Below are 15,345 nucleotides of genomic sequence, written 5' to 3'. Positions count from 1 at the left end.
ATTGAATGGCAGCCATTCTAACCAGCGAGCCACCATGTTGGAACATGGGTGTGCACCTTATTTATTAAGAGACAGGAGCCGCTGTGATTTGCGCCTGCAGGGCCTTTATTAATTTTGGCATATGCAATGCTAATCCTAATAAGGCTAGGTTCACACTTGTGCCAGGCTCTCTGTTGTTCGGATCCACTGGGGGAACTGAACGATGGAGAGCCCGTCACTATAATGGGATCCGCCGGGTTTCAACTGTTTTTATACTGAAACCGACGGAGAGAAAAGTCCTCCATGCAGGAATCTGTGGCAGAATCTCCTATGGAGACTCCGACGCAGATGTGAACGCGGCCTAAATTTTCCCCAATATTTTTGAATCATGTCCTTTGCATTCCTTATCATGGGAAGTCACATGTGAAGCAAATGTTATTAACTGTTGTAATTCTTTGTAATGGTTTTTATAATTGTAATGTGCTCAGTCTAATAAACATTATGATAAATTTATCACACATGAATGAGGACTTATGCTTCTTTCTTGTCTTTTTTCTTGAATACATATGAGATATACTTTGCATTATGATTTTCTCAGTGAACATCCTATTACTGTTTACTTGAGGGTAGCAATATATTGTAAATATATATGCACCATGCTCCCTCTAGTGGCAATACCATCTTTGCTAAGTGTCAAAGTTGTTCACTTTTTTGAAGAATCCTGATCAAACAGAACCAGCAGTTCTTTTCACTTTAATGTCTATTATTGGTCACAGTCCTGAAAGACAGCACTGAGCACAAAGTTACACGAAGTCAGTGAATTTTTCAGATGCCACAGTTTTACCAAGAATTGCTTACAGCTATGTGTCACTGTAGAGCGTAACTAATATGTCGATGGCATCAAAGAGAAACTGCAAAAAACATGATATACTGTATATGAAAAAACAATATAGTGTTGTATCGCAAGACAAACACATTAAGTGAAAGTTCATTTCCAGTTTTCCAGTTTTTTCCATTATAGGAGTAGAAAACCAAAAAAAAATGGAACACTGGATTCTTCACGGACTTTTTTTTATTTTACGTATACTTTTCCCTATTAGTATGTCTTTGGAGTATGGGAAGGAATCTATGCAAACACGGGGAGAACATACAGTGTTGGCCAAAAGTATCGGCACCCCTGAAATTCTGTCAGATAATACTCATTTTCTTCCAGAAAATGATTGCAAGCACAAACTCTTTGGTATTATTATCTTCATTTAATTTGTTTTCAATGGAAAACCACAAAAAGAATTGTCAAAAAGCCAAATTGGATATAATTCCACAGCAAACATAAAAAAGGGAGTGGACAAAAGTATTGGCACTGTTTGAAAAATCATGTCATGCTTCTCTAATTTGTGTAATCAACAGCACCTGTTACTTACCTTAGGTACCTAACAGGTGGTGGCAATAACTAAATCACACTTGCAGCCAGTTGAAATGGATTAAAGTTGACTCAACCTCTGTCCTGTGTCCTTGTGTGGACCACATTGAGCATGGAGAAAAGAAAGAAGACCAAAGAACTGTCGAAGGACTTGAAAAGCAAAATTGTGAGGAAGCATGAGCAATCTCAAGGTTACAAGTCCATCTCCAAAGACCTGAATGTTCCTGTGTCTACTGTGTGCAGTGTCATCAAGAAGTTTAAAGCCCATGGCACTGTGGCTAACCTCCCTAGATGTGGACGGAAAAGAAAAATTGACGAGAGATTTCAACGCATGATTGTGCGGATGGTGGATAAAGAACCTCGACTAACATCCAAACAAGTTCAAGCTGCCCTGCAGTCCGAGGGTACAACAGTGTCAACCCGTACTATCCATCGGTGTCTGAATGAAAAGGGACTGTATGGTAGGATACCCAGGAAGACCCCACTTCTTACCCAGAGACCTAAAAAAGCCAGGCTGGAGTTTGCCAAAACTTACCTGAGAAAGCCAAAAAGGTTTTGGAAGAATGTTCTCTGGTCAGATGAGACAAAAGTAGAGCTTTTTGGGGAAAAGGCATCAACATAGAGTTTACAGGAAAAAAAAAAAAGAGGCCTATAAAGAAAAGAACACGGTCCCTACAGTCAAACATGGCGGAAATTCCCTGATGTTTTGGGGTTGCTTTGCTGCCTCTGGCACTGGACTGCTTGACCATGTGCATGGCATTATGAAGTCTGAAGACTACCAACACATTGTGCAGCATAATGTAGGGCTCAGTGTGAGAAAGCTAGGTCTCCCTCAGAGGTCATGGGTCTTCCAGCAGGACAATGACCCAAAACACACTTCAGGTCAGCACTAGAAAATGGTTTGAGAGAAAGCACTGGAGACTTCTAAAGTGGCCAGCAATGAGTCCAGACCTGAATCCCATAGAACACCTGTGGAGAGATCTCAAAATGGCAGTTTGGAGAAGGCACCCTTCAAATCTCAGGAACTTGGAGCAGTTTGCCAAAGAAGAATGGTCTAAAATTCCAGCAGAGCATTGTAAGAAACTCATTGATTTGTTCGGAAGCGGTTGTTCGCAGTTATTTTGTCTAAAGGTTGTGCTACCAAGTATTAGGCTGAGGGTACCAATACTTTTGTCCGGCCCATTTTTGGAGTTTTGTGTAAAATGATCAATGATTTGACTTTTTTTTCATTCTCTTTTGTGTTTTTTCATTGCAAGCAAAATAAATGAAGAGATTAATACCAAAGAGTTTGTGCTTGCAATCATTTTCTGGAAGAAAACGAGTATTATCTGACAGAATTGCAGGGGTGCCAATACTTTTGGCCAACACTGTACAAACTCCTTACAGATGTTGTCTCTGGCAAGGTTCGAACCCAGGACTCCAGCGTTGCAAGGCTGCAGTGCCAACCACTGAGCCACTGTGTTGCCCCTTCTTCACTGACTTCTAATGGTTTCCAATGTGTCTTTACATAGGACCTAATGCCATTACATGTATAGAAGAATAGTTTATGCATTATCAGCGGTATACATATTTACCATGAGATAAGCAACCTAAAAATGCTTGGAACATATAGTACATGCACAACTGTAATAGGTGCTAAACCAGTCCCACAATGCTATTGGTAATTCTGCAGTCTGCATCTGTCCTGCATCCAGAATTATATTTTTATGATACCTCCATTAAACATAACTAACCACATCAAAAAACACATGCTTTATATTGTTGTTTATGCACTTATTACATCAGCTATAATCTATACCAATTCCTGTACAGCAGGTACCCTTACCCAAAGGATTGCCCACAGACACATGCCTCTAGTACGTAACTTAAAATCCCATCCTGGGCATTATGGCCACAAATACCATTATTAGATTTATTTAAGACAATTGCCTCTTTGTGGTTCATAGCACCCAATGACAACTCAGCTTTACTTTTACAAAATCACTATAAGAAATGAAAGGTATGCTGTGACCGATTCAGAAATATCCCATTGCTACTCACCAAGCGCAATCTGAGTGGTCTTTCCACTGCGCGATGTGATGGCATTTCCCATAGTTTGTGAAAGTGAATATACAGTATAAATATCAGATAAAGGAGCTCAAGATGGCTCGTAATAGATGATTGGTAGGTTCTAGCAGATATAACGAAAGATTGTGAATGACAATCTGTTTTCCCTTAGCCCAAACAGCAGCACAACTGGGGTAATCCTGCCCCTATGAGCTGTTAGGACAGGTGGAATATTTAATTACCTAACAGCAATCAACCCCTATAAGAGGTCAGAGGACCAACTCCCCTTTGTGTTAGTAGCAAGTAAAAAGTTTTAGACATCTATTTAACAGGAGTAATATGACATAGTACAAACAAATAGTACAAATACAGCATAGGGAGGGAGCCTTGTGCTGCTGTTTGGGCTAAGGGAAAACAGATTGTCATTCACAATCTTTCGTTCCCCCTACGCCCAACAGCAGCACAACTGGGGATTTAGCAAGTATCGCTTTACCCTAGGGCGGGTGATCCTGGCAAGCTGATGCCAATACTGAATGTCCAAATGCTGTGGACTCCCTTGTTCGCCACTCAAGTCTATAATGTTTGGCGAAAGTTAGCTGAGAACTCCAAGAAGCCGCTGCACATATCTGTTCCAAGGAAAGAAAACGTCTCTCGGCCCATGATGTCGCCACTGCTCGGGTGGCATGGGCACGGATAAGGTCTGGTACCGGGAGGTCCTGAGCACGTAGGGAGCAGATAATGGCTTCTCTAATCCATCTTGATAGAGTTGGTTTGGATGCTTTGGTCCCCTTGGTGTGGCCAAACACATTGATCAGCAAATTCTCCGACTTCCGAAAGGACGCAGTCCGCTCATGATAAATCTGCAACGCTCTCACCAAGTCCAACTTGTGCATCCTTTCTTCCCACTCAGAGGTGGGAGAGGGGAAAAACGCTGGTAAGACGATTGCCTGGTTAATGTTCTGAGGTGTGGGTACCTTTGGCAAGAATCCTGGGACGAACCTTAGTTGCACTCTGTCTGGAAAGAAGGTTATAAATGGCTCAGAAGCCGCTAGGGCTTGTAGCTCACCGACCCTCTTGGCGGAGGTTATTGCCAACAGGAAAGTTATCTTGTATGCTAGGTACTTCAAATCCACTTCAGCTAGGGGCTCAAAGGGGGGCGCACAGAGCCCCTGCAGAACTGCGGCCAGGTCCCAGCTCGGGACCGGAGACTGCACCTGAGGACGAAGTCTACTAGCCCCTCTTAGAAATTGTTTAATCAGAGGATCTAGTGCTAGCCGGGTCTCCAGGAGAGCGGACAGAGCTGAGACTTGGACTTTCAAGGTAGCAGGTGCTAGCCCCTTCTCCAGGCCGTCTTGTAGGAACTCCAAGACTGCATTCCTATCAGGGTCGCGCTGGTTACTCGAACACCAGTTCTGAAAGATTCGGGTGACCCTCCGGTAGCTCTGGTTAGTTGACTCCGCTCTTGAGTGCGCCAAAGTTCTTAGCACTCCCTGGGATAATCCTCTTTTGCCAGCTAAAGGCTGGCTACCCTCCAGGCAGTGAGGTTGCATCTGTTCAGGCCTTGATAGGGCCGACTGTTCCGGATTACCAGAGTTTACACTGGTGGAAGCCTCCAGGTGTTCCTCCGTCTCATGAGAGTGAAGACGGTGAACCATGCCCTTTCTAACCAGAATGGCGAGCTCCTTGCCAAGCTCTGGTTCTGCCTGCGTTTTGTCAATACCTTCCGAATCCTCAGTTGATGAGGGTAGACGCACTTCCGTCTGAACCTCCCCGGTATTGACAGGGCATACAGCGCCGGAGGATTGTCTTCCCGAACTGGGGAGCAACGTTCCTCTATTGCGGCGCTGTTTGAGGTGGCCATCAGATCCACCTCGGGGAGACCTCATCCTTTGGTAGGAAAGTGGAGAGCACCCTGGTCGGGGGATGACCTGGCTAAGGTCATCCACATTCTGGTGAGTCAGTCCCGCAGACTGTAACCTGGAATCTGAACCGCTGGTCGCTGGGAGATTCATAGATCCGAATAGATGAGGATCCTGGCGTCTGGTAACGTGGAGAGGGCTCTCATCTTCCGTCTGGAATGACCGTAATTGGCTATGATCAGGCTGTCCGTCCTGGTCCTTTACGCCCGAAACTGTACAGTCCATGTCAGAAGCTTCACTTGAGCTCTGGTAATCTCTCGCCAGCTGGGTAAGCGCGTTCTCTTCAGGTAACGCCAGGTGCTCTGTACCAGGGTCTCCCCCAGATGAGCTCCCCTGGACAGGGAGGCATTTGTGGTCAACAGGGTCTAGGTAAACCTGACCGAGGACCTGCCATCGCGAAGATGGGTCTGCCGGGCCAATCATGGCTGGGCACTGATGGTTCACTGGATAGGCTTTTTTAGTCCCTAGGGACAGCGATTCCGGACTCGCAGCTTCTTGACATAGAGAAGGTGCCTCCAGGTAGGAGAGTCCCTGGTGAATCCCCGGAACTGGATTAGATTTGATGGAATCGTAAAAAATCCTAACGGGTCTTCCTTGATCCTGGCTTAGAGAAGCCCTCTGTCCCATTAAAGGGCTCCCCAGCCTTACTAGGGGGCTGGGGGAAGACCCGTGGATACTACTCCCCTGGAAATAGGGGGTCTGAAGTTCTGCCGTCTGGGAGGGTGGAAATTTGAGGACAAGGTTTTCCATCTGGGTGTTCGTCCCTTTGATCTAAGGTCCTGGGCCGAGCTATGAGAGAACCTGCGAGTATACCTGGCCTGAAGGTCCCTTAAGGAAACCGCATCCCGTGGCGGGAGCGGTCTAGGTCGAAGATGAACCTGAGTCCTTCGCCCAGGATTCTGGAAACCAAGAAGTCTAGAGAGAGATCCTTCTGGACGGGTATTCAAAGATGAAGTTGTTTGGGGCCCTAAAAAGGGCAAGATGTTCTCTCGGCCGGTGGAGCCTTGATGTAGCAAATGACCCTGGGACCTTTGCGTCGGGGCCCTAGATGGACGGGCCCGATTTCTCCCAGGATGGCAGACCACTGATGGGTCAGGGATCCTTCTTACGATCGCGGAAAGTGCCGCGTCCTCTACCTCTGCCCTGGGGAGTGGAGCGTCCACGCCCCCTGAAGCCTCTGGTGGAGGATCCTCGGCCCCGAAAGGCAGTTCTTCTCCTTTCAGGCGGCTGCGGCAGATTTTTGGTTTTAGTGTCCGCCAGATCCTCCATGATTTTGTCCAGGGCTTTACCAAAAAGCCTACCTGGCTCAAAGGGCAGGGTACAAAGCCCTAGTCTGGAGGCGTTGTCCACCCTCCATGGTTTAACCCACAACGGTCGCCTGGCCACAGTGGTGAGGGCCATAGATTTGGAGGCGAGTTTTAGTTGCGACCTGGAGGATTCAGCCAAGTGGTCCACCAGTAAATTAATATCGGTCATAGCCGATAGGAGGTCGTCCCGGTGGACCCCCGTGTCTATGTCCCTAGCAAGGGAAGATAGTTCGGCCTGTAGGGCAGAGACCACCTCATTAGCCGATATGGCCACGGAGGCCTGTGACGAGGCGACAGAGTATGCCCGCCTCAGGGACCCCTCTATGCGGCGGTCCAACGGGTCCTGCAGGCTTGAGCCGTCCTCGGCTGGCAGGACTGTCCGGCGGGATAGTTTGGCAACTGCCACGTCAACTTTAGGCGGTGGTCCACAGACACCCTGCTGGGACTCTGACATAGGGAAGAGTGCCCTGAATCTAGCGGAAGGTGTAAATGCTTTCTCGGGTCGCTTCCACTCGCCCTCCATTACCTGGACCAGGTCAGTATTAGCCTTAAAGGACTTAGCCCTCCTGCTTGGCCCTTCCCCTGCCTCCCGATCACATGATCTGAGGACTCTGAAAAGTCTGCCCATCTTGTCGAGGGGAAACACCTCCTTCTCCACCTCCACAGGGTCCTCCTCAGAGGACTCAATCTCCCCGATGTGAAGCCTCTCAAGAGGCGGGAGGGAGGGCTCCGAAGCCTCCAGCCGGGGCCTCTTGGCGAGGTGGGAAATGGTCTCGTCCACCTTTCTCATGGACTGGGAAACGAAGTCCTTAACCCAGGAGACCATCTCTCTGATCGGGGTAGCCTCAGAGGGAGGCGCTCTGCATCCCTGGCAGTACCTGTATTCACAGGCATCAGGGAGGGGAATTTTACATTGGGCACAAGACAAATGTCTCCTCTTCGCCGTGGTCTTCCTCCGAGGGAGGGTCGAGGATGATGAGGAGGACATACTAAAGGGAGGAAGGAAAGAGACAAGAACCCAAGGAGCACTATATAAAAAATCCGGACCACAGTTTCAGCCCCAGCTCACTCTCCCCTCCACCAACCTTGATAGCACGAACTAGCAGTTCCAGCTCTTGAGCTTTGAATCCTGAGGCAGCAATGCTTCAGAAGTACCTGTAACCGGAGCGACAGGTACCATCTTGTGGTGGAGGGGGGTTTAAATAGGCCGGCTGGGGGAGGGACAGTGGGCGGAGCCACGCCCCCGCCACCTGGGTCCGAGCTACTTCCTCCTATTAGCCTTAAAGTTATTCACCAGCAGTGGCTTACCTGCTGATCTTCACTGTCATCCGACAGCCGCGGCATGTAACTCTGGCCGCACGGTCTGCGCATGCGTGGTTTCCCCGGAAACGGTCCCTGGCTCGGGCGGAAACCGGGAACCAAAAAAAACTAGTTCCCAGGCCCTGCCGGCCGACGAAAGTTCCTACCTGCCGGCACCTGCAGTATCCGACGTCCGCGATGCCGCCGCACACGCTCCAGCGGGGACCCGGACCGGAGCAGGGGGAGAGACTCATCCGGACCACGCAGCAAGGTAAAAAACTTAGGGGGGGTAGAGGGGACCCCTGTAAGAGGCCAGAGCACCTCTCCCCCATCCACCTGTCCTGTCCCACAGGACAGAAAAAAACACAAAGGGGAGTTGGTCCTCTGACCTCTTATAGGGGTTGATTGCTGTTAGGTAATTAAATATTCCACCTGTCCTAACAGCTCATAGGGGCAGGATTACCCCAGTTGTGCTGCTGTTGGGCGTAGGGGGAACAGCAATTTCCTTCTAAACAGCTGATATTTATGCATTTATGATGGAATGGCAAATATAATTTTTACAATGAATGTAATTGTAGTAAAAAGAGGAAAGCGAGTGATAAGTCAACTCTGGAAACTGCTGTAAAACTGGGAAGTGCCATCTTTTGGCAAGGATATATAAGGTAATACTTTCATATACACTGCTCAAAAAAATAAAGGGAACACTCAAATTACACATCCTAGATCTGAATGAATGAAATATTCTCATTGAATACTTTGTTCCGTACAAAGTTGAATGTGATGACAATAAAATCACACAAAAAACATCAATGGAAATCAAATTTATTAACCGTTGGAGGCCTGGATTTGGAGTCACCCCCGAAATTTTGCTGCAGTTTTTTGAGCCAAAGCCAGGAGTGGATTGAGCTTAAGATAGAAGTATAAGAGCTTCCTATATATTTACCATTCCTTTTGTAACTCTTGGTTTTGGCTGTAAAACCGTAGCAAAATCTGCAACAAAAAAAGCTGTATTTCTGCAACGTGGAGTCAGCCTTAATTACTTAATAACTGTGTTCAGAAAGATTGATTTAGAAGAACAAGACATGTGAGAGTGCACTCACACATGTAAGTGATCAAGATGTAATCTCATCTTGTCTAGCTGTGATTAGTAACAACCATTGTATAGACTTATAGATACTATGTATATCTCATGAAGCAGCAGGACTTCTGAAGAGACCCCAGAGTAAAATGATAGCAGTTTTGTTTTGGAAGTACCGTATATACTCGAGTATAAGCCAACCCGAATTTAAGCCAAGGCCCCAATTTTACCACAAAAAAAGATATTGACTCTAGTATAAGCCTAGGGGGGGAAATCCACCATTGCAGATAAAAAGTCTGGTCATGTGCATTATAGCTTAGTAACTCCATGTGCCTCATAGTAATAGCAGATAACCTCATCATGTCCCTCACATTAACCCCTGTGTGCCTCACATAAGAGTTAACTAATATGTTGGACATATGGGGGTAATAATTAGGTATCTTCATAATTAAAGAGGCTCCATCAGCAAAATTTTGCTGTATGAGCCCCACCACTAATCTTATTTTAAACCCCCGTCCCGTTTTAAAATAAAACTATAAAAACATATATGTAAATCATACCAAAACGTCCACGGTGGGCGACGTCATCTTATGGCACGCCTACCTCTTCTTTCTTCTTGCAACGACGCCCTCTGGTCCTAGTTCTTCCACGCCTTCAGCGTCCTCTTCTTCCGGGGTGATGGGTCCAAATCCCGCGCCTGCATAGTAGTGCTTCCCTCCGGAGCGCTACTGCGCAATCTTCGGCGCCATTTTTAGCAATGGCAGTTCGCGAGCGTACTGTGCATGCACAGTACGCTCTTGAAGTTGTAAGGGGAACTGAGCATCCTGAGCGCCGAAGCCTGTGCAGTAGCGCTCCGGAGGGAAGCACTACTATGCAGGCACGTTCAGGTAGGATTTACATATATGTTTTTATAGTTTTATTTTAAAACGGGACGGGGGTTCAAAATAAGATTAGCGGTGCCTGAATAGCCTTTTTAAAGGCTATTCATGCATATGTGGGGCTCATATAGCAAAATTTTGCTGATAGAGCCCCTTTAAGGTCCTTTATTAGTACCCCCATGTGCCTCACATATTAGTAACCCGTATATGGGGCACACAGGGGTTAATATGAGGGACATGATGGGGATAACTGCTATTAATGTGAGGCACATGGAGTTACTGAAAATAAATTAATAACCCCAAATACCTGACATTACTAGGGATAGTAACTCCAGCAGGTACCTGTGTGTTTTACTTTCACTTTACTGTAGCTTCCTCTCCTCCATACGACAGACATCTTCTATAAGACACAATGAATCCTGGCCACTCACTTATCTGCAGATGTTACATACCAGTGGTTACAGGACCTATGATGGACATCACAGTCACGTGACCTAATGACAAGCCAATCTCTTTGTTTAATTTATGCAGGTCCTTGCAGGGTTGGCCCCGTTAACTGCGGTTTTCACCGCACAACTACCTTGCAATAACGCTAGTATAATATACTTCCTGATGAACGAATAGGGAAACGTGTCGAGGTTAGCAAACTATCTGAGTGGGACATATTTAGCGGGGTCCAACGATTGGCAGCCTAGACCTTTAGGATTGACGGGACGGTGGTGAAACAGCCACTGACATAGGACCTAACCTGAAAACCTTAACCCACACTCATTATTTGTTTATTGCTACATAGAGACATAGTACTTGGAATGCTAGAAGATGGTAATAGGGTTACCTGAGTGAAATATAGTGGTAGTGCACTGCGTATATGGACAGTGGTGACCGCCAGAAACATAGTGAGGGTTTTGTCCCACATGCTATGCACCCCTATAGGAGCCCTTATTGATGTCCTAATTTTTGGACAGTCTTCTTGCGATACCAGTTTTTCAATTTTAAAGGAAGGGATTTTCATTACCATCATCCTATCGGACGGTTCTGGGGCCTGTGTAATGAAGAGGGCTGGCTCCACTAGTTGCCGGTTTTCGTTGTAACCAACAAGAATTCATGGCTCAGGGAGGAGGATTGTTTGTGGAAACTATAGCTGACTTGGTGTGAGTGTTGCCTTGTGTGTGAGTCTGGTTTTCCCCTCCACACTTCTACTCTGCCCTGTCCTTCAGTTCTGGTTGCCTGTCACTATCTTGGTGTTTGTGAGGAAGTTTGGGTTACAGTTTGTTTTGCCCCAGTCCTGTGATAACCCTTTCCTCACCCTTCCACTATCCCTCTCCTCATTATCTTGTTGCGTATTGTGTTGTGCTGCGTGTCTGTTGTCCAGCACATCCCATTCTGTTTGTTTTGTCTGCAGCTGCACCTTGGTTTCTTTAGGGGTGACCACCTTAGCATCCCCAGTCCCTAACTCTCTTTAGCTCTTCCCCTATCTTTCGGCTAGGTCTTCGTGTTAGAGAGCCAGAAGTTGTCGGGGCCAAGGCTAGCTTGGAAACAGCTGACCCGCAGGCAGGGCCTAGCCAGCCGCTGTAGCGTCTGGGAAAGTCTCCCACCCCTGTTCCCTTAGCAGTGCATTTTGCAATCTGTATTCTGTGTCTGGTCATAGACGCAAATGTAACAGTTGGCTTCCCATTTTTTGAGGCCTGCAGCGCGTTGCTCGCTCCGCTCTTCTTAGCTCGTTAGGCACTGTTGGCTCTCCTGAGCCGGACCCATGATCTTGGCCCTAGACCCCCTTTTTCCATTTTCTTCCTCCAGGCACTCAGTTTTGCCTCAAGGGCGTTTTGCTGCCTGGGGTTCGGGTAGTGCTCTATTGTAATTCTACCTCCCCCACAACTAGTTAGGGTTGGCAACTCTCCGACTGCATACTGCAGTGTGCCTCTGAGACTTGCTGTAGTGGATTTTTTCCACTGTTTTGTGTTGCCCATTCCAGTGTTAGCTTGGTGCGGATTTGTTAATTTCATCTTGTTGTTTGCTGTGTTCTCTTTTCTTCTTTGTCTCCTCCTTTCCCCTTTCTCACTCCTCTCCCCCTTTTTTTGTCTCTCCTCTTCTCTGTTTCCTTTCTTTCTCTCTCTACTCTCTCCCCCTTCCTCCCTGCACAGGGGCTTTGCTTCCGATCATGGACTCCATTGCCTTCGCTTCCGTTCATGCCGACGGTCTTCACACTCCAGAGACACAAACCTCCCCGCTCCATCCTATTGGGGGTAGAGAACTCATGTTGCCTTTGTCCAGTCGACACATCTCTGTGAGGGTGCCTCTGCTTTTTCATCTCCCAGGTACCCCGATGCGTACCATAACTGTTACTCTGAGTCCGAATCCAGGAGCGTTGGTGTCCTCATTAGTTGCTTTTTTCCCTGGCAGTTTAGGGCGGCTTCCATGGACGTACCTGGGCGTTTCTTCTTGTGAAGTGGGAATTGACGGGCTCTCTGCTTACCTTGGCCAATGTTTATCTCCCTAATTCTAGTGCGCTAGGCTTCATGATTTCTGGGTGAAATAGGGTGATCGGTCGGTTTTCCAAGTTTCTCCTTCAGTCTCATCGGCTTTCTTCCTATTTCACCTTTCGGATCTACCTCCTCGATTTTACCGTGAGTCTTCCCTCCGTCATATGAGCAACGCTGCTGGGGCTTGTGTTCCAGCGCTATGGAAGCTCTTCAACCCCCCTCCTGAAGGTGATGTGATGTAGTTGGCTGATGCCAACTGGTATTTGGCGGGTTGGTGCTCGGGATCGCCTGCCCCTGCCCCCCCCCCTTTTTTTTCTCTTTCTTTCCTCTCTTTTCCTCCTCCCTTCCACCCCCGATCCTCTCTCTTTCCAGCTGTTCTTCCCCATTCTCCCTGTTCTTGTTTTTTGCGATCTGTCTTGTCTGTTTGGTCGTGTTATATTTGTGTGCCCACGCTCGCCGGACCCTTTTGTCCGGGTTCTGCCTTGCGGCGGTTTTGTTTGCATTTTTGTTATTGTTTAATTATAAATAAAGAATATATTAAAAAAAAGAGCATACTTAGAACCCTGCCCTTTCCCACCCAAAAATTACATGCCTCTATTTACATTTATTTAACTACTTACCCTTTACCTTACCCATTTACCATTCTAAAAGAAGACTGGCATCACTTCCAGCCTCTATGAATGGAGCTGCTAGGTTGATCAATCTGTCTACTACTCCCCTACTAGTCTACAACGTTCTCCACAATACTCCACTGCCATACATCTCTCCTCCCATCTTCTTTTTATCAACCTACTCATGTTCTTCACTCTGTCAGTCCTCCCTTATTACATCGTCTCTCACACTCTCATTTACAAGACTTTCTCTGTGCCACACCTATTCCACGGAGGCCACATGCCAAGCCTCTGCCAAGTTTACTGGCCCAACTGTGGCTCCTGTGACCTAAACTTATTGTATCCATCATGATGATTCATGACACAGAAGGCTTCAGAAATACCACGTTACTACTGCCATGCACTGACAGATGTAGCACTACTGAAAGCTTATAGTATTATAAACCATTATGATACGGTCAGAGGTGTCACTGCCATTTCTGATTTGACATGTTTGATACTTCCCTAGTAAAGTGCTGTGGATTATGATATGTTGGTGCTATGTGAATAAAGAGTATTATTATTTTTATTATTATTATTTCTAGAAAAGAATGTAGAATCAGATTCACCATTAGAAGAATTTTTATGGACTTTATTAGCAATAGATAGGGTAGGTGGCAATAGAGTACCAGAGAATTTCCAGGCTTTACTATTTACATATTGAGTCATCTTTGATCCCCTTTTGGTTGTTGTTAAGGCCTACCTACATGGAAACATTTTGTCATAATACAGCAAGTGCCCTAACAGGTTTTTTTTGTTACAATAGCACTAAAATATTTATTAAAACTGATGTTTCTATTGTGGTAAAATGGCAATTTTGCCAAGGTGCTAAGTTTGCATTTAACAATTTAATATCCATGCTTGAAATTTTATTTTGGTTTCCAAATTTCAGTATAAATTTGTTTTATTAAAGTGTAACTAAACTTTCAGACAACTTTTGATTTTCTGGGAGTATTTGGGTCATTAATATATATATACAGTCCTATGAAAAAGTTTGGGCACCCCTATTAATCTTAATCATTTTAGTTCTAAATATTTTGGTATTTGCAACAGCCATTTCAGTTTGATATATCTAATAACTGATGGACACAGTAATATTTCAGGATTGAAATGAGGTTTATTGTACTAACAGAAAATGCGCAATATGCATTAAACCAAAATTTGACCGGTGCAAAAGTATGGGCACCTCAACAGAAAAGTGACATTAATATTTAGTACATCCTCCTTTTGCAAAGATAACAGCCTCTAGTCGCTTCCTGTAGCTTTTAATCAGTTTCTGGATCCTGGATAAAGGTATTTTGGACAAACAATTCAAGTTCAGTTAAGTTAGATGGTCGCCGAGCATGGACAGCCCGCTTCAAATCATCCCACAGATGTTCAATGATATTCAGGTCTGGGGACTGGGATGGCCATTCCAGAACATTGTAATTGTTCCTCTGCATGAATGCCTGAGGATTTGGAGCGGTGTTTTGGATCATTGTCTTGCTGAAATATCCATCCCCGGCGTAACTTCAACTTCGTCACTGATTCTTGAACATTATTCTCAAGAATCTGCTGATACTGAGTGGAATCCATGCGACCCTCAACTTTAACAAGATTCCCGATGCCGGCATTGGCCACACAGCCCCAAAGCATGATGGAACCTCCACCAAATTTTACAGTGGGTAGCATGTGTTTTTCTTGGAATGCTGTTTCTTTTTGGACGCCATGCATAACGCCTTTTTTTTATAACCAAACAACTCAATTTTTGTTTCCAAAATGAAGCTGCCTTGTCCAAATGTGCTTTTTCATACCTCAGGCAACTCTATTTGTGGCGTACGTGCAGAAACGGCTTCTTTCTCATCACTCTCCCATACAGCTTCTATTTGTGCAAAGTGCGCTGTATAGTTGACCGATGCACAGTGACACCATCTGCAGCAAGATGATGCTGCAGCTCTTTGGAGGTGGTCTGTGGATTGTCCTTGACTGTTCTCACCATTCTTCTTCTCTGCCTTTCTGATATTTTTCTTGGCCTGCCACTTCTGGGCTTAACAAGAACTGTCCCTGTGGTCTTCCATTTCCTTACTATGTTCCTCACAGTGGAAACTGACAGGTTAAATCTCTGAGACAACGTTTTGTATCCTTCCCCTGAACAACTATGTTGAACAATCTTTGTTTTCAGATCATTTGAGAGCGGGCTGTCCATGTTCAGCGACCATCAAACTTAACTGAACTTGAATTGTTTTGTAGAAAGAAATGGTCCAAAATACCTTCATCCAGGATCCAGGAACTGATTAAAAGCTACAGGAA

At 45.9% G+C, this 15,345-nt stretch overlaps 1 protein-coding gene across 3 annotated transcripts in view; it reads right to left on the bottom strand.

Annotated features, from left to right (window-relative positions):
* NCOA7 (nuclear receptor coactivator 7) overlaps positions 1-15,345 on the bottom strand; it is a 103,271-nt gene that overhangs the window by 42,968 nt on the left and 44,958 nt on the right. The window lies entirely within an intron of this gene.

This window comes from Leptodactylus fuscus, chromosome 3, assembly GCF_031893055.1.
Source record: "Leptodactylus fuscus isolate aLepFus1 chromosome 3, aLepFus1.hap2, whole genome shotgun sequence".
Lineage (NCBI taxonomy): Eukaryota > Metazoa > Chordata > Amphibia > Anura > Leptodactylidae > Leptodactylus > Leptodactylus fuscus.
The sequence above is the reverse complement of the archived record's forward strand: the minus strand, read 5'-3'. Positions and strand labels throughout refer to the sequence as shown.